This window comes from Eubalaena glacialis, chromosome 18, assembly GCF_028564815.1.
Source record: "Eubalaena glacialis isolate mEubGla1 chromosome 18, mEubGla1.1.hap2.+ XY, whole genome shotgun sequence".
Lineage (NCBI taxonomy): Eukaryota > Metazoa > Chordata > Mammalia > Artiodactyla > Balaenidae > Eubalaena > Eubalaena glacialis.
This window is the reverse complement of record NC_083733.1, coordinates 55,356,447-55,383,977: the sequence shown is the minus strand read 5'-3', so window position 1 is coordinate 55,383,977 and position 27,531 is coordinate 55,356,447. Positions and strand designations below refer to the sequence as shown.

Sequence of the window (27,531 nt, the reverse complement as noted above, 5' to 3'; positions counted from 1 at the left end):
TCATTGCGGTGGCTTCTCTTGTTGCGGAGCATGGGCTCTAGGCACACGGGCTTCAGTAGTTGTGGCTTGTGGGCTCTAGAGCGCACGCTCAGTAGTTGTGGTGCACGGGCTTAGCTGCTCCGCAGCCTGTGGGATCTTCCCGGACCAGGGCTTGAACCCGTGTCCCCTGCATTGGCAGGTGGATTCTCAACCACTGTGCCACCAGGGAAGCCCTAACTCTAAGCTTTAATATTAATCTGAAGTAGACTGTGATAAATTAAGATGCATATTGTAATCCCTAGAGACCCACTAAGGAAATAACAAGAGTTTTTAAAAACCCAAAGGAATTAAACTAAAACACTAGGAAATATGTACTTATTGGAAAGAAGGCAGTAAAGGAGGAACAGAGGGAAAAAGAAAGACATGAGACATACAGAAAACAAAAAGCAAAAAGACATGTTAATCCAAACATATCCATAATTACATCAAATGTGAATGAATGAAATTCACTCATTCACTGCTTTTTAGTATATTCAAAGTTGTGCAACCATCACCATAACCTAAGCTTAGAACATTTTCATCACCCCAAAAATAAACTGATAAAAGCAATCACTTCTCATTCCCCCCTCACACCATTCATTCCCAGCTTAGTCAAACACTAATCTACTTTCTGTCTATGGATTTGCTTACTCTGAACATTTCATATAAATGGAATCATATAATATGTGGTCTTTTGTGTCTGGTTTCCTTCATCTGCCATAATGTTTTCAAGGTTCATCCATGTTGTGGTATATATCAGTACTTCATTCCTTTCAATGGTAGAATAATATACTGTTGTGTGTACATGCCACATTTTGTTTATCCTGTCACCAGTTAATGAACATTTGGGTTGTTTCTACTTCTGGGCTATTATGAATAATGCTGCTATGAACATTTGTGTAAAGGTTTTTGTGTGGACATATGTTTGTATTTCTCTTGGGTATATACCTAGGAGTGGAATTGTTGGGTCATATGGTAATTTGGTGTAACTTTTTAAGGAACTGTCAAACTATTTTCCAAAGTGACTACACCATTTTACAATCCCACTGGCCATATATAAGGATTCCAGTTTCCCCACCTCCTTGGCAACACTTATTATTGTCCATCTTTTTTGTTACAGCCATTCTAGTGAAGTGGAATCTCATTGTGGTTTTGATTAGAATTACCCTAATGACTAATGGTATTGAGCATCTTTTCATGTGCTTATAGGCCATTTATATGTCTTTAGGGGAGAAATATCCATTCAAATCCTTTGTCCATTTTTAAATTGGGTTATTTGTTTTTATATTGTCAAGCTGCAAGAGTTCTTTGTAAATTCTGGACACAAATCCCTTATGAGACATATGATTTGCAAATATCTTCTCCCATTCTATGGTTTGTGTTTTTACATTCCTGATGTGTCCTTTGAATCACATAAAAAATTTTTATTTTGTTGAAGTCCAATATATCTATTTTTTTTCTTTTGTTGCTTGTACTTTTAGTGTCATATCTAAGAAACCACTACCTGGGACTTCCCTGGTGGGCCAGTGGGTAAGACTCTGAGCTCCCAATGCAGGGGGCCCGGGTTTGATCCTTGGTCAGGGAACTAGATCCTGCATGCATGCCACAACTAAGAGTTCATATGCCACAACTAAGGAGTTCGCATGTCACAACAAAGACCTCACGTGCCGCAACTAAGACCTGGAGCAGCCAAAATAAATACATACATAAATAAATATTTTTTTAAAAATAAATAAATAAATAAAAACCAAGAAACCACTACCTATCCCAAGGTCATGAAGACATACTCCTATGTTCTCTTCTAGGAGTTTTATAGTTTTAGTTCTTACATTTAGGTCTATGATCTATTTTGAGGTAATTCTGTATATGGAGTGAGGTAAGGATCTAACTTCATTCTTTGGCATGTAGATAACCATTTGTTCCACCTGTGGTATTTTTATATTTTCTTGTGAGACTTAAAAATTTTTTTAAGTAAAATAATTTTTTGAAAGGATTGAAATGATACAAAGAATGGTATTCCATCACAATGGAATTAAATTGAAAATCAGCAACAGAAAGAAATTTGATAAACCTCCAAATATTTGGATTAAACAAGATGCTTTTAAATAACTCAGGAGTCAAAGAAGAAATCACAAGGGAAATTAGAAAATATTTTAAACTGAATAAAATAAAAACACAACACATCAACATTTATGGAATATAAGTTAAAGCAGTATTTAGAAGGAAATTTATAGCTTTAAATACCTACATTAGAAAAGAAGAAAGAGTTCAAATCAATAATTTAAGCTTTCGGACTTCCCTGGTGGCGCAGTGGTTAAGAATCCTCCCGCCAATGCAGCGGACACGGCTTTGATCCGTGCTCCGGGAAGATCCCACATGCCGTGGAGCAACTAAGCCTGTGTGCCGCAACTACTGAGCCTGCGCTCTAGAGCCTGAGAGCCACAACTACTGAGCCCACGTGCCCCAACTACTGAAGCCTGCGTGCCTAGAGCCCGTGCTCCGCAACAAGAGAAGCCACCTCAATGAGAAGCCTGAGCACCGCAACAAAGAGTAGCCCCCGCTCGCCACAACTAGAGAAAGCCTGCGCGCAGCAACGAAGACCCAATGCAGGCAAAAATAAATAAATAAATAAATTTTTAAAAAATGATAATTTAAGCTTTCACCTGGAGAAACTAGAAATAGATAAACTAAACTCAAAGCAAGCAGAAACAAGAAAATATTAAAGGATAGAGATCAATGAAATTGACAGTATGGCAGTTCCTCAAAAAATTAAAAATGGAACTTCTGAGTTCCACTCAGAACTGGAAGCAATTCCACTTCTGAGTGTTTATCCAAAAAAACCAAAAATACTAATTCAAAAAGATATATGCACCCCCGTGTTCACTGCAGACATTATTTACAATAGCCAAGATATGGAAACATAAGTTTCCTTCAATGGATGAATGCATAAAGAAAATGTGGTATATATACAATGGAATACTTCTCAGCCGTAAAAAGAATAAAATCTTGCCATTGGTGACAACACAGATGGTCCCTGAAGGCATTATGCTAAGTGAAATAAGTCAGAAAAAGACAAATACCGTATGATCTCACTTACACGTGGAACCTAAACAAACAGAAAACAATTTCACAGATACAGAAAACAAACTGGGAGTTGCCAGAGGTGGGGAGTGGGGATGGCAGAATGGATGAAGTTGGTCAAAAGGTACAAACTTCCACTTATAAAATAAATAAGTCATGGGGATGTAACATACAGTATGGTGAATATAGTTAATAATACTATATTGTATATTTGAAAGTTGCTAAGAGTAAATCTTAAAAGTTCTTATCAAAAGAAAAAATTTTTGTAACTATGTATGATAACGGATGTAACTAGACTTACTGTGGTCATCACTTCACAATACATACAAATATCAAAACATTATATTGTAATGATTTGAAACCTGAAACTAATATAATGTTATATGTCAATATACTTCAATAAAAAAATAAATCAATAAAATTAAAGACTGACAAAACAGAAAAGTCAATTAAACTAAAAGTTGGTTCTTGCTGAAAAGATCAACAAAATGAACAAATCTTTAGCTAGACTAACCAAAAAGAAAAAAGAGAGAGAAAAGATAGAAAATATGAGGAATGAAAAAATATCCCAACCTTACAGAAATTAAAAGGAATATAAGGGAATACTATGAACAACTTTTATGCCAAGAAATTAGTCAACTTAGATGAAGTGGACAAATTCCTAGAAGGACGCAAATTACCAAAACTTACATTAAAAAAAAAAAAAAAGAAAAAGAAAGAAAAGAATCTGAGTAGACCTAACAAGAAAATGAGTTAGTAACTTAAAATCTTCCCACAAAGAAAAGCTCAGCCCAGATGCCTTCACTGGTTAACTCTATGAAAGGAGTACAGAAGATATAATACCAATCCTTCACAAATTTCTAAAAAATATATAGGAGGAGGGGATACTTCCAATTCGTGCTGTGGAACCAGTGTTACCCTGCTACCAAAGTCAGATAAAATCATAAAAAACCAAACAAACCAACTACATACCAATATGATTCATGAATATACACACCAAAATCCTCAACAAATATTAGCAACTGAATCCAGCAACATGACCAAGAGGGATTTATCCCAGGAATGCAAAGTTGATTTAACATCTGTAAACACAAATTTAGATCAATGGATCAGAACTGAGAGTCCAGGGAATTCCCTGGCAGTCCAGTGGTTAGGACTCGGCACTTTCACTGTGGTGGTGGCCCAGGTTCAATCCCTGGTCAGGGAATTAAGATCCCACAAGCCACGAGGCACAACCAAAAAAAAAAAAAAGCAACAACAACAAAAAAACTGAGAGTCCAGAAACATACCTTTATATGAATAGTCAACTTATTTTCAACAAAAGTGCCAACAGCACAATTCAGTGGGAGTAATATGGTCTTTTTTCAACAAATGGTGCTGGGACAACTGGATAGTCACATGCAAAAAGATAAATTTAGACTCTTACCTCAAATAATGCACAAAAACGATGTCAAAATGGATTACAGAGCTTTAGGTAAGATTACACTAAAAGTCTGAAACTTCAAGGAGAAAACATAAGAAAAAAATCTTTGTGACACTGGATCAGGCAGAGTTCTTAGACATGACACAAAGGCAGGTTCCATAAAAGAACAAGTTGATAAACTTGATTTACCAAAATTTAAAACTTCTGCACTTCAAAAGACATCATTAAGAAAATGAAAAGACAAATCCCAGTCTGGGGGAAATTATTCGCAAATTATATATCTGATGAGTGACTGTTATCCACAACGTAAAAGAAGTCTTACAACCCAATAAGAAGACAAGATTAAGACTGAGTAAAAGATTCGAAGAGACATTTCACTGAAGAAGATATAAACATGGCCAACAAGCACATAAAAAGATGATCAACATCCTCAGACATTAGGGAAATGTGAATCAAAACCACAATGAGATACCACTGCACATCCACTAGGATGGCTATAATAACAAGTACTGGTGAGAAGATGGAAAAACTGGAATCCTCAATACATTGCTGGTGGGACTATAAAATGGTGTGGTCACTTTGGAAAAACAATTTGGCAGTTTCTTAAGAAGTTAAACACAGAGTTACCAAATGACCCAGCAATTCCACTCCTAGGTGGAAGTGAAAACATATGTCCACACAGATACTCCTACATGAATGTTCATAACAGCATTACTCATACTAGCCCGACACTGGAAACAATCCAAATATCTATCAACTGGTGAATGGATAAACAAACTGTGGTACACCCATACAATAGGATACTATTCAGCAACAAAAGGAGTGAACTGGGGCTTCCCTGGTGGCGCAGTGGTTGAGAGTCTGCCTGCTAATGCAGGGGACACGGGTTCGAGCCCTGGTCTGGGAAGATCCCACGTGCCGCGGAGCGGCGGGGCCCGTGAGCCACAACTACTGAGCCTGCGCGTCTGGAGCCTGTGCTCCGCAACAAGAGAGGCCGCGATGGTGAGAGGCCCGCGCACCGCGATGAAGAGTGGTCCCCGCTTGCCGCAACTAGAGGAAGCCCTCGCACAGAAACGAAGACCCAACACAGCCAAAAAATAAATAAATAAATAATAATTTTTAAAAAAAAAGGAGTGAACTGATACATGTTATAACATGGAGAGCCTAAAAAACATATTGCTAAGTGACAGAAGCCAGGTATAAAAAGTTGTACCTCAATAAAGGTAATTAAAAATTGCTAATCATTTAGAAATGAATGATTCATGAGAAATGACATATCAAAACCTGTAGGATATGGGTGGAGCGAATGGGGTATAGGGGGAAAGAAGCAGAAGAGAAAAGGTAAATAATTTTAAATTTACTCTATGTAGGATAATTCAGGGCCAGCTAAGAGGTGACAACAACAGTAACAATCTACTTTTGGTTGTGTCTAACGCAGGCTCTGGACTGATCCCTTCCATGCATGAACATCAAATCCCCACGTCCCCAGGAGTTCACTACTATAACCTCTCTTCAATGACAGGGTTATTAGCAAGTAGGGGAATTGACTTTGGAACCCAAGCCAACACCTTAGTCACCAAGCTCACCCACCAGACCTCACTGCAATTTGCAGGATTAATGTAAAAACCACTTACTCTCCTATCATCATTGTCAACCATAACAAAATAGCACTTACATTTCCTACTTAAAATATGATGCTTCACAATTTTACCTTATTTAAACATCATTAGCAATTGTATTAGTTCTGATTCACCTTTCAGGCACAGAGTAGGACTACAATTCCCCACCACCCTGAAGACTTGCACTGGCCAGTGAAATATGAGTAGAAACAATGTGGGTCGGTTCCGTGTGGGATCCTCTGAGAGCTGATGTACAATCCCCTATCCTCCCCTTCTTCCATGAGTGAACCTGTTCCAGATGGTGAAACCTGGGGGCCTGAATGAGGATGATGTAGAACGGGGAAATGCTACCAATCCATGAGGAACATGTGGTAGTAATGAGAACCCGATCCCTGTCTTTTAAGTCACTGAGATACTAGGGTTATTTGTTAGCAGCATAAACTAGCCTATCTTTATTGATTCAGTACCCTTTGAGTTAATCCTGTTTTTACTAGAAAATTAACCAAGGCTCAGATAAGTTAAATGATTTGTTCAAAAACACAGTTAAAAGATGGCAGAGGTGGGATTCGAATTTAGGTCTAATTCCAGTGCTGTCAATTCAATCACTACCCTGTGCTTCCTCCTAATTCACTCAACAAACATTTTCTGAATGGCTACTTTATTAGACACTGTTAGTTTAGGGGAAGAAGGGTATTACAGATTTTAACAAATACCCTACCAGTAAAATTAACAACTAACATTTATTGAGGGCTTATTACGAGCCAGGTACCACTGCAAAGAATGTCTTCCAGGTTAACGTTTTTTTCCCAGTAAAATGCCTCTTTGGTTTTTAATACTTGAACTTCATGGAGTGTAAATAGTTCTTGATGTGTTCTCACCTAATTTTTATGTGGGAAAAATTTATGCTCTCAAAACTCATTACAACTTTTTTTAAAAATTAAATTAATTATTTATTTTTGGCTGCATTGGGTCTTCATTGCTATGCACGGGCTTTCTCTAGTTGTGGTGAGCGGGGGCTACACATCGTTGCAGTGCGCGGGCTTCTCATTGCGGTGGCTTCTCTTGTTGAGGAGCACAGGCTCTAGGTGCGCAGGGGCTTCAGTAGTTGTGGCACGCAGGCTCAGTAGTTGGGGCTCGCGGGTTCTAGAGTGCAGGCTCAGTAGTTGTGGCTCACGGGCTTAGCTGCTCCACGGCGTGTGGGACCGTCCCAGACCAGGGATGGAACCCGTGTCCCCTGCATTGGCAGGCGGATTCTTAACCACTGCGCCACCAGGGAAGTCCCTCATTACAACATTTTTAACAAAATGATGAGCAGGAAAAGTCGCAAGGGGTTACATTTTAAATACAATCAGAAGGTCAGAACCATGTGTGGACACGAAACAGGTGATCAAGACAAACATAGGTGATGCAAATTTAGACGTTGTTGACTGGAGGGGAATAATGGTGTGAAGGCATGTGACAGCTGTTTTTTAGCCACCATATTGATTAGTGATCAGGAAGTGATGTTCTGAACTTTTACATACTAACATGATAGTCTGTTACTTATCTGTAGGAGATGGGCTGGCCTAATCCAGTTGGGCCAACAAGAAGCAAGAAGAGACCAGCTGGGGTTTCTGGGGACAGATGCCGGCTTCCTTCTCCTTTACACACTATCCTATCTGGCCAGGATGTCCAAGGTTGCGCAAGTACTCCCTGGACCACGCTGGGCCGCAAGTACTCCCTGGACCACGCTGGGGCGGCACACAGGAGGAGGAAGTCTGTAGGGCCAGAAGATGAGATCAACTGGATCTGCAATGATGATGGTAGTGGTGGTGGTGAACCAGTCAACCATCTCTGTAACCTAGCCACCTCTGGACTTCCTGTTCTATGAGATAAGAAACAGTGAGATTCTTTCAGCTGAGTCTTCAGGCTTGTAAGTGCTTATCCCCAGGGGTTTACAGAGACTTTCAATGGATCCGAGAGGACAAATGTCTCTCAGGGAAGAGATCCTCCATTGTCACAAGTTTCCTTTCCTGAAACTGATCTGTGAACCAACCAGCCTTCTCAGCTGTCCATCCCCCACTGCACAACCGCCCACCTCTTCCCAAAAAGCACTGCCCACAGGGGTGTATAAAATCTCTAGGACTCCAAACAACAGAAAGCATCAAAATACTGGTTTCAGGGAAGTAGTCTTTAATGAATAATAAAGCTCCTTAAGCTCCTAGACTTGCCTGTCTTTTCCCGACTTATACATATTTCTGTTAAATATGAAACTTGGCTTTAAAAACATAATATTTTGGCCCATGCTGGGATCTCCTAAATTCAGAACAGTCAAAGCGGTATAGGTTAGTGGCCTTGGAATTCATTTAAATGGAATGTTCTGCAGGACCACCAAACTTTTTGAAATCCACCAGAAAAAATTCCCAGGGAAAAAATTGATTTCTTTCAGATTCTGTGTGCTTTATTTAATAAGGTAGTGAAAACCTACTTTATCTAATCATATCCTAGAATATTTATTTCAATTACAGTCAATCTTCATCTTACCTCACCTTACAAAATATGCGCTCTTTTCTTTCTCCCACAAATAATCAAAATCTTAAGTTACCATAAAATTATTTTAGATGTTAGCTTTATAATGTACACGGAGGGGTACACTATAAAATTCTCTTGAGGGGACACACGCAAAAATATTTGAAGATGATCAGTTTAAATTTGCATAATCCTGGCCAACCCACACCCTAATTCCTGATGGCTGAGCTACAGGAACTCAGCATGCGGTACAAGGCCTGGGGGAAAAAAGACTTCAGACAATGGCAAAGTCACACGTGCTTGGGGTTAGGGCCAACAGGGCATGTCATTCAGGCTCCACACTCCCTTTCCCCCAGCTCTCTGGGGTCTCAAAAGCAAAGCTGCTACAAGACAGTATTTGAAAAGGGATTTTCTGGCCTAATGGGTCAACTCAAAAGATTCCCTTTCACCCAAGTAAAAGGGCTGTGGCCCTTCCTTCACCTCCAAGTAAGTATGGGTACACATGTACACACACGCACGCATGCGCGCGCGCGCACACACACACACACACACACACACACACACACACACGTGAGGGAAGCATTCACCGTAAATTACCTCAGACTAAGTCAGTAAGTAATTACCCTCTTGAACATTTTCCGCTACTACCAAAATCTTTCTTCAAGAGCAGACTTTGTTCTGAATCTGCAGCAACAATTTCAGCAGGCACAATATCCACCTGTTTCTAAGTTACTTGAGGGGTTCCACGCTGGTTAAACCATTATATTAATAAAGCTCACATATCTAACCACAGTTCCTTTGGTTAGATTTTTTAAAACATGACGTAGCATGCAAGGCTGGGTAACAGGCAGGAAAGGAATGATTTTCCAAAGAAGATCTAAACTCAAATTCTACTTTCATTCATTTGAGAAAGACCCTGGGCCCCCTCTACGGGTAAAGCCTTAGACTGGGCATGATCCCTGCCCTTTATCAGAGTGGTTCTCAAACTCTGATGTGCATCCCATCACCCAGGATGTTGCTCGAAACTCAGATCCCTTGGCCCCAGCCTCCAGATCAGAATCTCCAGCAGTTTGGAGCTGAGACTCCGTATTTTTAACGAGACCACCCCTCAGGCAAGTCTGCTGCTCACTTAAGTCTGAGAACTACCACTCAGAAAACTCTAGCAAAGTGGTTCTCAAACTTCATACAAATCATTTGTGGAAAATTTTTAAGCTACAGATTCTAGGGCCCACTAAGATTACTGTGTTACTTACAGGGCTCTTTTGGTTGCAAGTGGCCAAGACCCAACTCAAACTGGCTTGAGGAAAAAAAAAAAAAGCAACTTTTTGGCTCACCATACTGACAAGTGCAGAGGTTATTCCAACTTCCAGTTACCCAGAGTTTTTTGGGTTTTTTAAAATTTATTTATTTTTATTTTTTGGCTGCTTTGGGTCTTTGTTGCTGCATGTGGGCTTTCTCTAGTTGCCGCGAGCGGGGGCTACTCTTCGTTGCGGTGCGCAGGCTTCTCATTGTGGTGGCTTCCTTTGTTGCGGAGCACGGGCTCTAGAGCACGTGGGCTTCAGTAGTTGCGGCACGTGGGCTCAGCAGTAGGGGCTCGTGGGCTCTAGAGCGCAGGCTCAGTAGTTGTGGCGCATGGGCTTAGTTGCTCTGTGGTATGTGGGATCTTCCTGGACCAGGGCTCGCACCCACGTCCCCTGCATTGGCAGGCAGGATTCTTAACCACTGCGCCATCATGGAAGTCCCCAGTTACCCAGAGAGCTTATCAGAAACCAATCATTTCCGTGCCCCTTCTATCTGACCCTTTGGGAAAAATGGTCCCCAACGGCATTAGTTTTCTGCCCCACAACTTAGGACCCGAGCAGAAAGAAAGCACCTCTTTCCTGGTGCTTTCCAGCAAAAGACACGTGTTAATTCTGAGTGGTCTAATGGGAGCCCTTTCCTGAGCCAATCACTGTGGCAGGGAGGGGCGGACCGATGGGAAGGGCCCACACCTGCTCCTGAGGTGGTTCCACAGCCAAACCACAAGGACCAGAACGGTCCACGAGGCAGGAGGGGTTTTTTTTTTTAAAGCTGTTTTTTACTCCTATTTCCGGAAGTTCCTTCTAGAAAATGTGAAAAATACATAGACGTATAAAGAAAGAAAAGAATCTATAAACTTCCTACCAACTAATGTTTTTAGAACCTTTAAACTCAAAACTGTGCATATGAGCACTAATTTCTTCAATAGAAACGTATTCTGTACAACAAAGCATTTTGCTATGGCTGAGTGTTCATGACAATACCCCCAAACTGAAAAAAGATAAATATTTTTAGTCAATTTTATGATTGTTCAGCCAATACTGGTTTGCCTTCCTTTTTCTAAGAATTTGTTCTCTTTAACCCCTACAGAAGTCAGTGGCTGTTTCCAAAGAAAACGCCCAATCATGGTACAATTACTGAAATCAGAAAGTGTTATCTAACGTATAATTACCTAATATTTAACTTATAAGATAATTTATAACTTACAAGATACTGTCATCTCATTCCATTTTCAAGGGCAGGGCTTTCAGTGTCTGATTCACTGCCCCAGCCCCGGTGCTAGAGTAACGTGGCGTCGTACATACAGTAGGGCTCAGTAAATGAATGGACCGGATCATGGAAGAAGCAGTTCCCCAGAGGAAAACCTCAAAAGAACGGTGAATGGTTGCCAGGCGGCCAAACCAACAGACGGTCATCTTCTACACCTGCCCAAACAGGAGCTCCAGGAGTGAAGCCAGATAAGCCCAACTGTTAATAAGATTCCCCAGGTGAGGCGAATTCCCAGCCAGGTTTCAGAAGCACCACCGTCTGGGGAATGGGTATGAACAGACACAAACACAGCATTTCCTGAGACTCTGTTTTCCAGGTCTGTCTTTCACCAGAGAAGAAGCCTGAAGAGGGTGAGCGTCCTGCATTCGCGCTCAGCACTGATGCCAGGGAGCTGGGAACGGACGGGTCAGACCTGGGTGCTCCTTTCACAGTCCGGGGGCAGCAGATGGGCTTCCAGGGAACAGGTACGGTGCCACGCCATGTGCAGAAGAGCCCTGCGCAAACCTCCGTGAAGGAGGCGAGGCAGGTCCTAACACCACCCTCGCCATCAGCTCACATTCGCGGGGTGTATGATCAGCGGCCCGGGCTGCACCGAGCCCAAACACCTGGGATCTCCTGCATTTCCACCGTCACCCCAAACCTCAGACAACACACGTACATCCAGGGAGTGAGCCCTGTCCGCTTGTTATTCTCCCTACTCTGCAGATGAAGAACCCAAAGCTCCTTCAGAAGTTACTCACTTGGCCAAGGTCACAGAGCTAGTTGGTGGTGGAGCTGACATCAATTCCTGATTCTTTATTCCCAAGTCCCAGCCTGAACAAGAGAACGCTATCCAGTCTTGGGAAGAAAAAATAAGGATAATGATGGTGATGACAACTAATACTTCCTGAGCACTTCCTGAGTGATTACAGTGCATCAGGCTCAAACTACTGATAAATACTTTCCGTAAGTTTATTTAATACTCTTAGTCGTCCCTTGAGGCACAAGTCTTTATCATCCATATTTTACAGGTAAGGAGTCTGAGGCCCTGAGAGGTGAAGTGATAAACACAAGGTCACAGAACTAGCAACTGGTTGAGCTTTGAGTCCAGGCCATGTGGTCCATATTCAACAGCATGATGATGTTTCATATGTAAGAAGAGCAATGATGCCCTAGGCCAAGAGAGCAAAGGAGTGGGTCTGCTGGGCTTCCGAAAGCCCTCATTTTATGAGAAGTGTGTGTGCCATGCTTATTGCCTCATCATAGCTCGCTGGATGAGAGGGAGCCATCTGACCAAAGCTGGGCCAATCAGGCCCCCTTCCTGGGATGGAGATAGCCAATCGAGTCTTTGCTGGTGGCTGGGAACTGGAGACCACAGAAGGAAGGAGCTATGGAACAGCCAAATGCTTGGAGAAACCCAGAGAGGGAAGGAAGCAGAGAGAAAGAAGAGGCAAGGTGGGAAGGGAAGAGAGAAAACTGTCTGGGTCCTGGGCCTATTTACTGATCATGACACCAGCCGATGATACCAGTCTAGGTTTAAGAGGCATTTCAGAATTCTTTTAGGCTTCAGTGGATCTGACCTGGGTTTCTGTTATTTTCAACCAAAAGAACCTAGGCTAAGAACTTCCCAGCTGGCATCCTCTCTGACCTCATCTCCTTTATCTTCCCTTCCCTCACTGCCCTCTGGCCACAGTGGCCTCTCTGTACTTCTAAGAACATGCTCTGCAAGCTCCTGCCTCAGGACCTTTGCATTTGCTGCGCTGTCTGGAATGCTCTTTCCCAAATGTCTCCATAGCTGGCTCCTTATCTTTGAGGTCTTGACCAAACATTCAGAGGTCTGCCTTGATCACCTCTGCTGAAATAGTAGCCTCAGACACTCTCTAGCCTTTGCCCTGATCTATTTTCTTCTTAGCAGAGAAGAAATAATGACTAACATTTATTTGAGTGTTTACTATGTGCCAACCACAATTCTAAGCACTTTACATGGACCATTTAATCCTCACAAAAACCTAAGGTAAAAGCTCCAATTATTCCATTTTACAGAAGGTGACGCTGAGGCACAGAGACGGTAAGATGCTTGTCCAAGGCCACTCGCTTGGAAGAGGCAAGGGTGCAGTGTGAAGCTGGCAGTCTGATGTCAGGCCTCATGAGATCCAGGTGGGCAACCAGTTCCACAGAGCCAGCAACCAACTCTGAGGCTGCCCTCTCCATGTTTGGGTTCACTGTGCTAGCTCCTCACTGGGCTCCACACATCCTCGCTGCTGGACCTTTTTTTTTTTCCCCCTTCCTATTAATCAAGGCCCCAGAATGTTGTCCACTGCTGCTTGCACTCAAGTTATAACCCTTGATGCCAGCTTCTTCCCTGGTTTGGCCCAGCCATGGGGACAGATGAGTCCTTCATTGCACTGACATTGCCACTTTTCTGGTCCCTGCCTAACTAGGCCCCCATGGAGGGGGGACCTGCAGGATAAAACATCTTGAGGTACCCATGCCTGTCTGCAACCCCCACTGGTATTTAACACTGTCACGGAAGTCCTTGCCAGGGCAACGAGGCAGAGAAGAGCACAGGAGCAATTGAAATGCCTATTACTAGTGGACGAAAGGAAGGTTTGCCAAGAAACTGCAGGAAAAGCTGCTGAAAATATATTAGAAACAAGGAAGCTCATTACTGAATAAATCCACAATATTGCAAGCCAGACTCTGCCTCATCCATGTTGTGAGACATGAAGCAAGCAAGGTCACCTCTTTGTGCTTCAGTTTCCTCCCTGAGAATGGAGATATTACCAACCTGCTTCACTGAGTTACGACAGGGGACTGAAAGGTAAATGTTCAAACACTTAGACTGGGGCCTAGCTAATAAGATTTTCAAGTTAGTGGGAAAGGATGGATTATTCAGACCATATGATGGGGATAACTGCTTAACTATTGGTCGGGGGTGGGTGAAAGGGGGGTTTAAGATCTTTATCCCACACCTAACACCAAAAAAAATTTTACAGATATTGGATGTAAAAAATGAAGCCATAAAATAACTAGGAATATATTTATCTTAAATTAAAGGCCAGGGGCTTCCCTGGTGGCGCAGTGGTTAAGAGTCCGCCTGCCAATGCAGGGGACACGGGTTCGAGCCCTGGTCCCGGAAGATCCCACGTGCCGCGGAGTGGCTGGGCCCGTGAGCCACAATTGCTGAGCCTGCGCGTCTGGAGTCTGTGCTCCGCAACGAGAGAGGCCGCGATGGTGAGAGGCCCGCGCACTGCGATGAAGAGTGGCCCCCACTTGCCACAACTGGAGAGGGCCCTGGCACAGAGGCGAAGACCCAACACAGCCATAAATAAAATAAATAAATAATTAAAAAAAAAAAAAAATTAAAGGCCAAAGCTTTAAAAAAAAAAGTCTCAGTATGTTTAATAACATAAAAAAATTAAAAAGTAAACTAAGTAGGAATATAAACTTGCAGCATAGGGAATCCTCTGGTGGTCCAGTGGTTAGGATTCAGCACTTTCACTGCCGGGCCTGGGTTCAATCCCTGGTTGGGGAGCTAAGACCCCGTAAGCCGCGTGGCATGGCCAAAAAATTAAAAAAAAAATTTTTTTTTGATTAAAAAAAATTAAATTTGCAACATATAACAAAAGATTCTACCTTCAACAATGTAAAGATCCCGTACAAATCTGTAAGAAAAAAAAAACCCTAGAAAAATAGGAACAAGGAATACATATGGTTAATAAACAGATCCCAGAAAACAAGTTCGCAATAGATATCACAAGTCTTTAAATATATTTATTCACTTTGTTGCAGTAATTGCAACCCCAGGACTTTGTTCTAAGAAAAATCTAAGAAGCAAACAAAGGTTTTTGTGTGTGAGATGTTCAGAGTTATAACAATAAAGGTTGGAAACAAACAGTGTGTTTGATAACAGGGCATTGACAGGATGGAACACTGTGAAGTCTTTAAAAAGAATGTGGCAGGGCTTCCCTGGTGGCGTAGTGCTTAAGAATCCACCTGCCAATGCAGGGGACACAGGTTCGAGCCCTGGTCCGTGAAGACCCCACACACCGCGGAGCAACTAAGCCCGTGAGCCACAACTACTGAGCCTGAGCTCTAGGGCCCGCAAGCCACAACTACTGAGCCCACGGGCTGTAACTACTGAAGCCTGCGCACCTAGAGCCTGTGCTCCGCAACAAGAGAAGCCACCACAATGAGAAGCCCACGCACCACAACGAAGAGTAGCCCCCGCTCGCCACAACTAGAGAAAACCCATGCGTAGCAACAAAGACCCAACGCAGCCAAAAATAAATAATAAATAAATAAATTCTTTAAAATAAATAAATAAATTTTTAAAAGGGGGGGAAAAAAGAATGTGGCTGACCTTGACCCAGTGCCACGGGAGGCTCTCCAAGATAGACTATTAAAGGAAAGTGCAACCTGCAGAACAATATACCCAGAAAAAATATGTGTGTAAAACAATATATGCATATATGTGTGTAATAAAAATAGCTAATGTGTAAGTGCATGTCACTTGCAAGGTGCCACTCTGTTACATGCTCAATGCAATGAATCCTTACTAGCCAAGAACCATCACCACCATTTTACAGATGGGGAAACTGAGGCACAGAGCGATTAAGTCAAGGCCCAAGTCAGCACACAGCAAAACTGGGATTTGAACCCAAGCACTGTGGCTCCAGAGCCCGGGCTCTTACCACACACAATCCACAGTACACACAGCAAGGAAGGGTGCACTTCATGTCCCTCTGGGCAGGTGAGGGAGGCGAGGAGAAGGCCAGGTGCCGGGGCCACAATGGGAATGCGGAACTTCCACGCTTTACATGCTGCTCTACTCTGTGAACTGTTTTACAACCAGTGTGTGGCTTCTGTAAGTTTTAAATCAACAAAGATTTTTTTAAATAGAATTTTTAAAAACCGATCAATATAAAATTTTGCCACCTGCCCTAAATGCAGGTGGGAGCAGCTGATCAGCATCTATCCGTGCCGTTAAAGGGTAGGTGGTGAGCAGGACCAGACTCCACACCACCTTTCCCAGGAGCCACGACACAGAGGGAGGTGCGGGTCACACCTCTCTCCTAGAAGACACCAAGTAAAGCCATGTGTCTGGCTGAGGCATCACACAGGACACACCTCGTGGGGAGTGAGCTCCCTCGACACGTGGAGCGCTGGAGGAGGAGATAAAAAGGATCTGATGGTTGGGGAGACTTTCTGCCCCATCAGTGAAGCAGGCTCGGGAGCTCAAAGTCCGGGGCCTATACACACCTTATCTGGCCCAAGTGTCAAGTTACAAACGTCAAGTTACATCTGTGTCAGCAACCAGAAAGTCCCTGTTTTCTGCCCTGTAATAAATACTGTAATAAAAGGTGTGTCAGGATCCAGGTTAGCAAGATGGTGGAAGGGCCACCAGTGTGGACTTGATCTCTTCCACCCCGATTTCATAAATGTAGGACACTGACATTCAGCTCCTCCTGGGCACAGACTATGTCAACATAATGAATTAACAGCTATGGATGCAGTGAGAGAAAAGGGGAGCAAGGTCAGACTGCGGGTCTGGCTAGCCAGGTCCCAACCCCAGCCCCAAGTAGCTGGGTGACAAGGATCAAGGGCTCCCCTTCCCTGGGCCTCAGTGTCCTCATCTGTGAAATGGGGAATAAGAGTCTACTGCAATGATGGTTAAACGAGACATGTGTGAGTAGGACCCTCAGCCCACGTTAAAGGGGGCCTGGGACTGTTATGACTGCCACCCAAACCTGCAGACCAAAGCCCAAAGCCCCTGCAAAAGCTTTCACCCCACTCACCGCCCACTCTGACCAATCCCCTGGCAAGTTCTGTCCAGCTGTGCGCTTCTCTCCAGCACCAATGAGACCATTCAGGTCTGGCACCACACCCCTCTGCTCACTCCACCACCCTCATCACCTCACTTCCACCCCCACCTCTGCCATCTATGCTCCCCACAGCAGCCAGAGGGAATGAGAGACATGACGCTCAGAATCAAACCCAAACTCTCCACCAGGCTCTCATCCCTGTCCATCCTCCAACCCCATCCTCCTGCGCCCCAGCCATGCTGTGTCCTCCGCTGTTCCCTGCCGCACCAAGCTCTCTCCCACCTCTTCACTCGCTGCTCCTTCTGTCAGGAAGCCTCTTCCCCCAGGTCGTTCACAAGGCTGCCACCTTTGTACCATCCCAGGCTCAGCTGACGTACCACTACCCCGGCAAAGCTCTCCCCCAAGCACCCCAGCTATCCAGCCTCCCACAGCCCCCCTCCACCTTCCACCAGGTGTGTCCTCTCACATTCTACTTCAGTGACTTCAGAGCATTATTCGTCCCCATCTGAAAGTACAATATCTGATCAATTTGTTTACTACTTTATCATCTGTGTCCTTCAACGTGAACATAAACTCCAAGAGTACGGGCCTTCGCAGGCTCTGACCCCAGCACTTGGAACACGTGAAGCTCAATAAATATTTGCCAAATGAACAAGTCACTGACTGAATGAATGAAGGAATTCTGCATCATTCCACATCAAATCTTCTCTCCCCACCCAGAGGGAATAAATGTGTTGTAATCTCCAGAAGGAAAGAAAATCCTCAGGTATATAGTGTGTAACTGATCCCAAGGCATCCAAATGATTTCAAGTGTGTTGCGCTCTTAAGAATTTATGACCCAGACAACAGTGGCTGGGGTCAGAGCTCGCCCTGGCCAGGCTACTAGAAGGACTGGCCTTTCCAATGGAGCACAGCCCTTTATTGTTCTTTTGTCTAGGAATGGAGTTTCAGATCAGAATAAATTCAAATGCTCGAAAACCTCTTGCGCTAAGCATAACGGTTTAATCCCCTGGCACAGAGCAGGAACTCTCCAGAGGCTGTAGGTTTGAAAATACATGGCCAGGAAAGAGAGGGGAAAAAAATGAAAATGTCAACAGTCTAGAGTCAACTCTCCCTGGTTACACTGACAAGCACATAGGGCTCCACCTGGTCAAAGGTAAGGCCTGAGGCAGCCATGCCTACACAATGAGATGACTGTGACCGTGGCTCATCTGTTTGTTCCCAAATCCATGACGGACCTGGGCAGTAGCAGAAACCAGTAAATATCACAAATGAATGAACACAAAAACAAAGACAGAAGATTGGAATCACTGAAGGAAAAATCAGCCGATTAGAAACCACCAGCCCAATTGTTCACTACTCATTTCTAATGTAAACAAAAGTTCAAAAGAGTCAGTACCCTCAGGAAAACTGAATAATAGATGAGGGAGGTTTCTCTCTAGAGGAATATTCCAGCTAATAAATGAAGAGGAGGTTTGCAACTTTTGCAACCCCCAAGTGAAAGCATGGGTCTAGGAAACGGTCATTTACAGTCGTTAACTCTACAGAACATCACAGAAAGAGACAACAAGCTTTACATACCCTAATGGATATACACACACCAGCAACACACACACGTGTGTGTGTGTGTACATCTCAAATATGAATCTGATCCAGTCTCGGAATCCAACTACCCATTCATAGGAAACACAGGGACAGAAGAACTCGTTAAATATCACCACAGGTATACAATCAGCCAGACACAGACTGTACAAAATCTACAAGACAAATGACATGGCTTCTCTCAACAAGTAAATTATAAAAGAAAAAAAAAAAAAGGGAGGGAGGGGGAACCTGTAGATTAAACAACACCTAATAGGCATGTGAACCAAATCCAACAGTGAAACTTGTTGGGTCTTGATTGGAACAAATCAATTCTAAAAAGATATTTATGGGACTTCCCTGGTGGTGCAGTGGTTAAGAATCTACCTGCCAATGCAGGGGACACGGGTTCTATCCCTGGCCCGGGAAGATCCCACATGCCGCGGAGCAACTAAGCCCATGCGCCACAACTACTGAGCCTGCGCTCCAGAGCCCACGAGCCACAACTACTGAGCCCACACACCACAACTACTGAGCTCACGCACCACAACTACTGAAGCCACGTGCTGCAACTACTGAAGCCCGCACACCTAGAGCCCATGCTCCGCAACAAGAGAAGCCACCACGATAAGAATCCCGCACACCACAACAAACAGTAGCCCTGCTCGCCACAACTAGAAAAAGCCTGCACACAGCAACGAAGACCCAACGCAGCCAAAAATAATAAATTTAAAAAAAAAGGGGGGTGCATCATCTAGAGGTACCATCCTGGTGTCTGGCAACTCCTTTAAGAGCCATTTTTAGGGAACATTTCAGAACTAGTAAAGTTGTTGGTTGCCTAATCCAGTATTTAGTCTCCCCTTTTAACTTATTAATATTGTCTGATTTTTAACTAAGAACAAGGCCATGTGAAATACATTTCCCAGATTTCCTTATAACTATATATGGTACTGTGACTAAGTTCTGGGCAAGAGTCTGTAAGCAGAATTATTGTGTGCAACTTCCATTAAGTAGGGGTGCCCATCTTCATCCTTTCTTTCTTGCTTGCTGAGATATAATGGCTGGAGCTTGAGCAGCCATCTTGAACCATGAGGTGACAGCACAAGGATGGTAGAGCAAAAAGGGAGAAGGAACCTGAGTCCCTGATTAGAGTGCAGCCCTGGCCTCCTTATCACTGGGCTCCTTTATGTGAGAGAGAAATAAATAAATAATTCTATTATATACAGTTGAACCTAATCCTGATACACCTGGGATTACAAAGCTATGTTACAGTGGGTGGAACAAGTATAGTCATATATCCATACAAATGTATAAAAATGCCCATAATTTGAGAACTGTTCCAGAGAGAATCACTGTGAGCTGGGGTACACAAAGAGGTATCATGGAGTTGGGGAGAGAGAACAAGCGGAGACAACCAAGGAAACGGGGACATGAGAATCATAAAACTTTCATTAGGTTAAATAGGCTGCAGCCCCAGGATGAGTAACCAGGCTATATAAAGAACACCTACAAACCAATAAGAAAAAGAAAAAGAAGCAAAAAGCATGAACAGGCTATATCCAAAAGAAGAAACATAAATGAAAAGACTGCCTTACTAGTCTTCAGAAGAATACAAATTAAAACCACAATGAGATTTCATTTCTTATCCATCAGACCGACAAAAATAAAAAAGCTTTTACAAAATCGAGTGTAACAGGATACAGAACAACAGGAACTCTTATACATCCTTGGTGGGAATGTTTAGAGAACAGTTTGATGATATTTGGCAAAGTTAAAGATGCTCATATCCTACACCCACCAATCTTGTGCCTAGTACATACCTCAAAGAAATTCTTGTCCATGCACATCAGGAAATGTGTGTAACGACATTCACAGTAGCCCATGAATAGCAAAAAAATCTGGAAACTATTGAAATATGCAGTCATGGAAATGACTTAAACAAAAATGTGGTATATTCAGCCGTGGGATATTACATAGCAGTAAAAAATGAAATACCACTATACCAAATGGTCTGGATCAATCACAGTATTAACTGAAAAATGCAAGTCCCAGAAGACTATGATATCATTTGTAAAAGTTCAAAAATAATTATTTTAAGACAAAGAATGATAAACAAAAAATTCAAGATAGTGGTCACCCCTGGGAGAGCAGACTGGGGATTGAATGGGAAATACCACAGTTTCATATAAGTTATTGGTAGGTAATGTTCTAGTTCTTGGGCAGGTAGCAGGTTAAAGGCTATTCATTGTAATAGACATTTTTGTACAGACTAAAAACACCATTGTATCATGCACCAAGGATTATGATTAATCTGATCCTGTGCGTCCAAAGGCCTTTAAAAAACGGAATGCGGGGGCTTCCCTGGTGGCGCAGTGGTTAAGAATCTGCCTGCCAATGCAGGGGACACGGGTTCGAGCCCTGGTCTGGGAAGATCCCACATGCCGCGGAGCAACTAAGCCCGTGAGCCACAACTACTGAGCCTGCGCATCTGGAGCCTGTGCTCCGCAACAAGAGAGGCCGCGACAGTGAGAGGCCTGCGCACCGCGATGAAGAGTGGCCCCCACTCGCCGCAACTGGAGAAAGCCCTCGCACAGAAACGAAGACCCAACACAGCCATAAATAAATTAATTAATAAAAAAAAAAAAAAAAAAAAAAAAACGGAATGCGTTTACAAAGAGGTGAGAAAGAACATACACCAGCTTACTGACAGATAAGACCAATGAGGCAGGAAGCAGGAGTGAGGGATGGAGTAGTAAATGGTTTCTATCTCATGTTTTGTTCTGCTGTCACTTACATATTCATTTCAAGAAGAATCCTTTCTTGTAATAAACAAACTAAAGCAGTAGAGCCCAGTGGTTCAGTACACAGACTCTTGAGCCTGATCACCAGAGACTGCATGTCGACTCTACTACTCCTTAGCCGTATGGCAGGTTATTTAATTTCTCTGTACCTCTGTTTCTGCTTCTGAAAAGGGGGTGATGATAACAGTGCCTACTTCACTGGGCCATTAGATTAAATGAGTTGGTTCATAGTTCTTCTTCACAAATTAAACCCTTAATGAGATTGGCTATTATTATGATCTTTAGTCTAACTCCAAACATCTACATGGGAGACAAGAGCTGAGCAATTATCTGGTCCAGACCAGCAAATGATCCTGGTCAGTTTTAGGCCCAAATGTGTCCACTTCTCTGATCCTTGTAGCCTCTGTAAGAAGCACAGTGCCTCGCCCATTCCAGGTACTTACTAAACGGTTGATAAATGAATGCACGCTGCCTCAGTTTACCCATCGTGTCTTTGGCTGTCTGAACACACCACTCCTAGATGCCTACCCAGCATGTCCTTTCTCCCCGCTGCTTCCTTAACTGACCCTCTGTCAGGGGTGGTAATAAGCACAGCTTAAAAATTGCATTTCCGAGACTTCCTTTTGGCAAGGGGTGGTTTTGTCACAAAGTTCTAGCCAAAGAGACGGAAGCAAAAGTCTGCTAAGGATTTCAGGGAGGGCTTTGGTTTCCTGACAGAGGTGCTATTTCTCTTCCTCAGAACTTTGCTTCTTTCTGCCTGTAATAGGATGTGGGGCTGGAGACGGGGCGGCCTTCTTTTCGCTACTAGGCTAAGGGTAGCAACGCAGATAAACAGGAGCCTGGGGCACTAGAGATGCTAAGCTGCAGCACCACCTGGTCCTGATGACCTCTGCACTTCTTATGTGAGAAAACAAAGGCTGTGGTGGTTTCCAAAGATGGGCCCCAATAGGCTCCACCTTCCAGAATTCAAGTCTTCCGTCTTCCTTCCCACACTGAATCTGGGCTGATGCTGGGTCAGTTCTGGACCTACACCATAAGAAGGTATAGGAAGCCCTGGGCTGCCATGTTCTAAATCCAGCTACTGGCTGGCGAGACCATGTGGAAGGAGAGGTTCTGAGACTAGAGAGAGGGGTCCAGCCATCTCCAAGGTGCCATGTGAGTAAAACCATCTTGAGCATATTCCAGCCCATCCATCTTCTGACTCCAGCCACACGAGAGACCCCAATCCAAACCAGCAGAAGAGGGACTTCCCCAGTGGTCCAGTGGCTAAGACTCCGCACTCCCAATGCAGGGGGCCCAGGTTCGATCCCTGGTCGGGGAACTAGATCCCGCATGCATGCCGCAACTAAGAGAGTCCGCATGCCGGAAGTGAAAAGCCTGCACGCCTCAACTAAAGATCCCACATGCCGCAACTAAGACCCGGGGCAGCCAAATAAATAAATAAATACTGAAAAAAAAAAAAAACCCAGCAGAAGAGCCATCGAGCCTCAGTCAATCAGAGATTCATGAGAAATAATAAACTGCTGTCATTTTAAGGCATTAAGTTTGGGGTCGCTTGTTATATAGCAGCAGAGAACTGAAACAGACCTCTAAGTGCGTACGCCACTGCACAAGTTCCAGGAAGCCAAATATATTCCTTAACTGAAGTACCACCGAAAAAAGAAACTTGCCAATAGATCACAAACTCCTCTCGCGTGTTCTTATTTCCAACAAAGATTGTTAATAGGAAAAAACTTGAAGTTTTCTCTCTCTTATTTGGCAATAAGTACTCATTAAGCACAACTAATCTGTATTAAGCGTGAGGAATCTATTAATCACTTTTGTAATTAAAAAGCATTTAAAGTAGATGGTTCAGGGACTTCCCTGGTGGCGCAGTGGATAAGACTCCGCACTCCCAACGCAGGGGGTCCGGGTTCGATCCCTGGTCAGGGAACTAGATCCCACATGCATGCCGTGACTAAGAGTTCACATGCCACAACTAAGGAGCCCGCATGCCACAACTAAGGAGCCCATGTGCTGCAACAAAGGAGCCCATGTGCTGCAAATAAGGAGCTAGCGAGCCACAACTAAGGAGCCCTGGGGCTGCAACTAAGTAGACCACATGCTACAACTAAGGAGCTGGTGAGCCGCAACTAAGGAGCCCGCCTGCCACAAATAAGACTCCATGCAACTAAATAAATAAATAATAAAAAAATAAAGTACGTGGTTCAACATTGTGCTGGACCTGGTGAGAACCCTCAGAAAATACATCTCCTATCTGGGCAAGAGGCCTCATTATACTAATGTTACTTCCTATTCATTCTCAAAGGCTTAGAGCTTAACAAAGTGGCTAAGCAGCCTGGATGTCTGCAATCTAATTTTTAAAAGCTATCAATAAAAATAATAATTTGGAGGGAAAAATCAACTAGAAACAAAGGGAATGCACATCAGTAACAGCCAGGTCAAATAAATTATGGTACACCCACACCTCCATGTGTTACACAGCCCTTAAAAGAGCAAATTCGAGCATTACCCTGAGAAACTGGAGGCATTTCCACACAGTATTGCCATGTAAGAAAAGCAAAATGTGGGAATCTGACAGCAATGTTATCCCTTATAGGATAATATTTCCCCCATAGGATTATATAACCATGGAAAATTATGTGGAAAGATACATACAGTACTTGATTGTTCCCATGGGTGAAGGATTGTGGGAGGATGCTTGACATGGGGGTGGGGTAGAGAGGAGCCCACAAAAAAGGGACTGGAAAAAATTTTAAAGGGCTTGAAACCAATTCATAAAAATAATTATTATCCCCATTTAGTGAGTGCTCAATGCACTAGACGCACTGCTAACTAGGTCACCCCATCTCACTTTTAACTTCTCATTTAAGGCAGGTACTATTAATTATTCCCATTTTCCAAATAAGGAAACCGAGGTTTAGTGAAGATAAGTGCTATGCCTAGAGCTCGGGCAGTGCTGGGACTTGAACATTATGTGCAACAGTGTCCCCGACACAACTCCAAAACCACTGCACTTGGAGCTCAAAAGACACAGTCAGATGTCGTAGGAGCTGCTCCTCTGACACTTTGCACATTCTTCTAGTAGCAGCAGGCACTGAGGTGTGATGATGTGTGTGAAGGCAGTACACACCTCAGTCCCTCAGTGCCTCATGCTGTTGGGAGAAACCAGAGAGGGCTGCTGAGCTCGCTCTGTGGAGCTTTGGGAAGCCCTGCCCAAGATATTTTTACAGAATCGATTGCTGACACTGGGAGGAAACAGATGAGGAGGTGTCAGCTATTACACAGACTCTTGGAGGTTCACCATTTAATTAAAACCTGTTCAGCCCCAGAACAAGAATTATTGCCTATTAAAGCAGGGGAGACCGAAAAACTCTGCCTGGACAGTTAATTCTTATTTCCAAGGCATTCCCTGACCCCCACTACTGCAGGAACACTCAAGAGGGCCTGATAATAAAGTCGGCCTTCCATATACATTCGGGGTGTGTGTGTGTGTGTGTGTGTGTGTGTGTGTGTGTGTGTGTGTGTGTGTGTGTGTGTGTGTGTGTGTGTTGTCTTTGACAAAGCCTTCCTCACCTGAACTAACCTGCACACATCCTCTGCACTCACTAGGGCCAAGGCCGTCTGTTCCATGCCACATGCACCCACGCCACTGCCAGGGCCCAGGCTGCACAGACGGGAGGGGCTGAGGGATGGGAAGTCAGAGGGCCGGACACCGCAGGGAGGCCCGAGGACCACTGGGTGACCAAGGTGGGGTGTGTGCACGCCACCGCCCCACCCTCAGTTGCAGATCTGAGGATATGTTGACATTCTCCTCAAAACCCAGATAGGAACAGCCACCCTTCCTCGGACACCATCATAAATTCACTCATAAAACAGTTTATCCCACACCTACCACATGCCAGGAACTGTTCTACAAGGAGAAACAGAAGTACCTGTGCTTTCCTGGAGCCTACAGTGGGGGAGGAGGGGATAAGAAACATGTCAAGTGGTCATGCCATGAAGAAAACTAAAGCAGAGTAAAGGGCCAGAGTGTGATGGAGAAGGTGCTGTTTAATGAGAGGCCTCACTGAGAAGGTGACATTTGAGCAGAGACCCGAAGCGGGTGGGAGCTTTGGGGATACCAGGGAAGTGTTCCAGGCAGAGGGAACAGCCAGGGCAAAGGCCCTGAGGGAGGAACAGCAGGAGGCCAGTGTAGCTGGAGTACAGCCAGCAGCAGCTGAGAAGTCAGAGACAAGGTCAGACAGGGAATTTGGGGGGCTGGGGGTTGGGGTGGGGGCGGGAACAGCTGACACTGAGCACCACTCTGTGCCCAGGCTGTGAGCACTTTACAAAGGTGATTCATTGGAAAGGTGAGTGGGTACTGCTATTTCTCACTTCATCGGATGAGGAAACTGAGGCCCAGAGAGGGAAAGGAACTCGCCTGAGACCACACAGCTCATCTGTACCAGGCTGGGATGCCCCACTGGTACAGAAGTTTGCATCCCCTGGGAGCTCAACATTCACAATGCCTTCTCCGGGGAGAAATATCCTCCATTTCCTTCTCACTCCCTCAACGCTCCGCCCACCCTTTCTTCACAGTTAGCAGCAGACAGGTAAACATTTCATGGGAGAGGAGGGAAAAAGAAAACAAAAAAAAACACGGGTCTAATTCCCGAAAAGAGAAAACACGCTATTAACTTCCTTTCCTCTACAAGTCACTACCAAACTTAACAATCACCACTCACCTGAAAGATGTCCCGAGCACAGCCTGGACCACAAAGTAGGCAGGTGACTATGAGGGGAGCTCCAGGCTCTCGGCTCCAGTCCCTTCCAGGCCAAGGCCACCTGCCTGCGCTCAGCAGGCCGCCCCGCCCTCACCCTCCCCGTCGGGTGGGTGGTGCCTCCCCCCCGCAGCCCGCTGTGGGTGTCTGGAATGCGGAAGCAGGAACCTGCCGTGCCAGCTTCTAACAGCGACTTACTCAACAGCCGCAAGAACAACACACCAGCCACCGGGGTTCCCCGAGAGATGGCTGGTCTCTGCGAACAGGCGAGTTCCCAAAGAGGGCTGTTTTGCCAAGGGTCCCTGTGGGGGAGGGAAATAAAAGGACTCCTTACTCATCAGACACGTGGTCTGAGGAGCCTGAATGGGCTTAAGTGAAAGCTCAAGGTAACAAAGGCAGCTGGTCGGTTACCTTGGATCCAGGAACAGGCCACCTGTTCGCTGACAGAGCGGGGGTTGGATCGGCGCCCACAGCATCCCCTGCCCTGGGCTTGCCCGCTTCATTCACAGCTGCACAAACCAAAGGTGGGCTCCTTTCCCCATGCAGATGGGGGAGCTAGCTCGCAGGCGCAGCGTCGCTTAATGATTAAGCACTGCTGCTGGACTCCTCCGGCCAGCTTGGGAAGCACAACGGAATGGTTCTGCCTAACAATAACAGCCCCCAGAACCCTAACCCCCTCCCCGCACCCTGCCACCACGCTCACTCTGCACAAACACTGTTCTGAGCACCTCACGTGAATTACCTCCCCCAACCCTCACAGCCACCCTCTAAGTCAGCACTATTAGCATTCCTATTTTACATAAGAGAAAGTTCAAGAACAGAGAAGTCACAGGCTAAAGGTCACCCAGCAAGAAAGTGGTGGGGCAGAGGGTTAAGCCAAGCAGAGCAACTCTGGGTTTCCAGTTGTTAACCACTGCACTACATCTCCTCTCAAGAGGAAAGACAGGTCCGCCCAACTGGGCCTCAGTTTCCTCATCCGTAAAATGGGATGAGTGTGGGGTGTCAGTGAGAGCTTAGAGTGAGCGCTTAGCCCTAACGCACAAAAATGCTCAATAAACACCAGTTGCAGTTATCACACGCTGCCCTCAGATTCAATCACGTTCAGCTTTTATCTTCAAAACAGGGGGTAATTATAGTCACGGAGTTTAAATTCTGGGCAGCTGAAGGGAAGGAAAAAAAAAAAAAAAGAACGACCCTTACTGCCCTTCTTTTCATCCACAGAAAAAATATACAAAACATCTACTCTGAGTCCTGCACTAGGACTCAGTGATAAACAAAAACCACATAAACCCTGCCCTCAGGGAGCTTACAGTTCCCTGTGAATAAACTGGCACAAAATATTGAAAGAACAAGACACAGCATGTG

The 27,531-nt window shown here is 44.4% G+C and overlaps 1 protein-coding gene across 6 annotated transcripts in view; it reads right to left on the bottom strand.

Annotated features, from left to right (window-relative positions):
* Nucleotides 1-27,531, bottom strand: part of SIPA1L3 (signal induced proliferation associated 1 like 3) — a 236,803-nt gene that overhangs the window by 194,444 nt on the left and 14,828 nt on the right. The window contains exon 1 of one of the 6 annotated variants that reach the window (XM_061174280.1): nucleotides 26,365-26,418. The exons of 4 other annotated variants lie outside the window; for them this stretch is intronic. The gene's annotated coding sequence lies outside the window, so the exon portion shown is untranslated. Of the gene's footprint in view, nucleotides 1-26,130; nucleotides 26,216-26,364; nucleotides 26,419-27,531 lie in introns of those variants that run through there. One more of the 6 variants, XM_061174277.1, reaches the window with a different exon arrangement.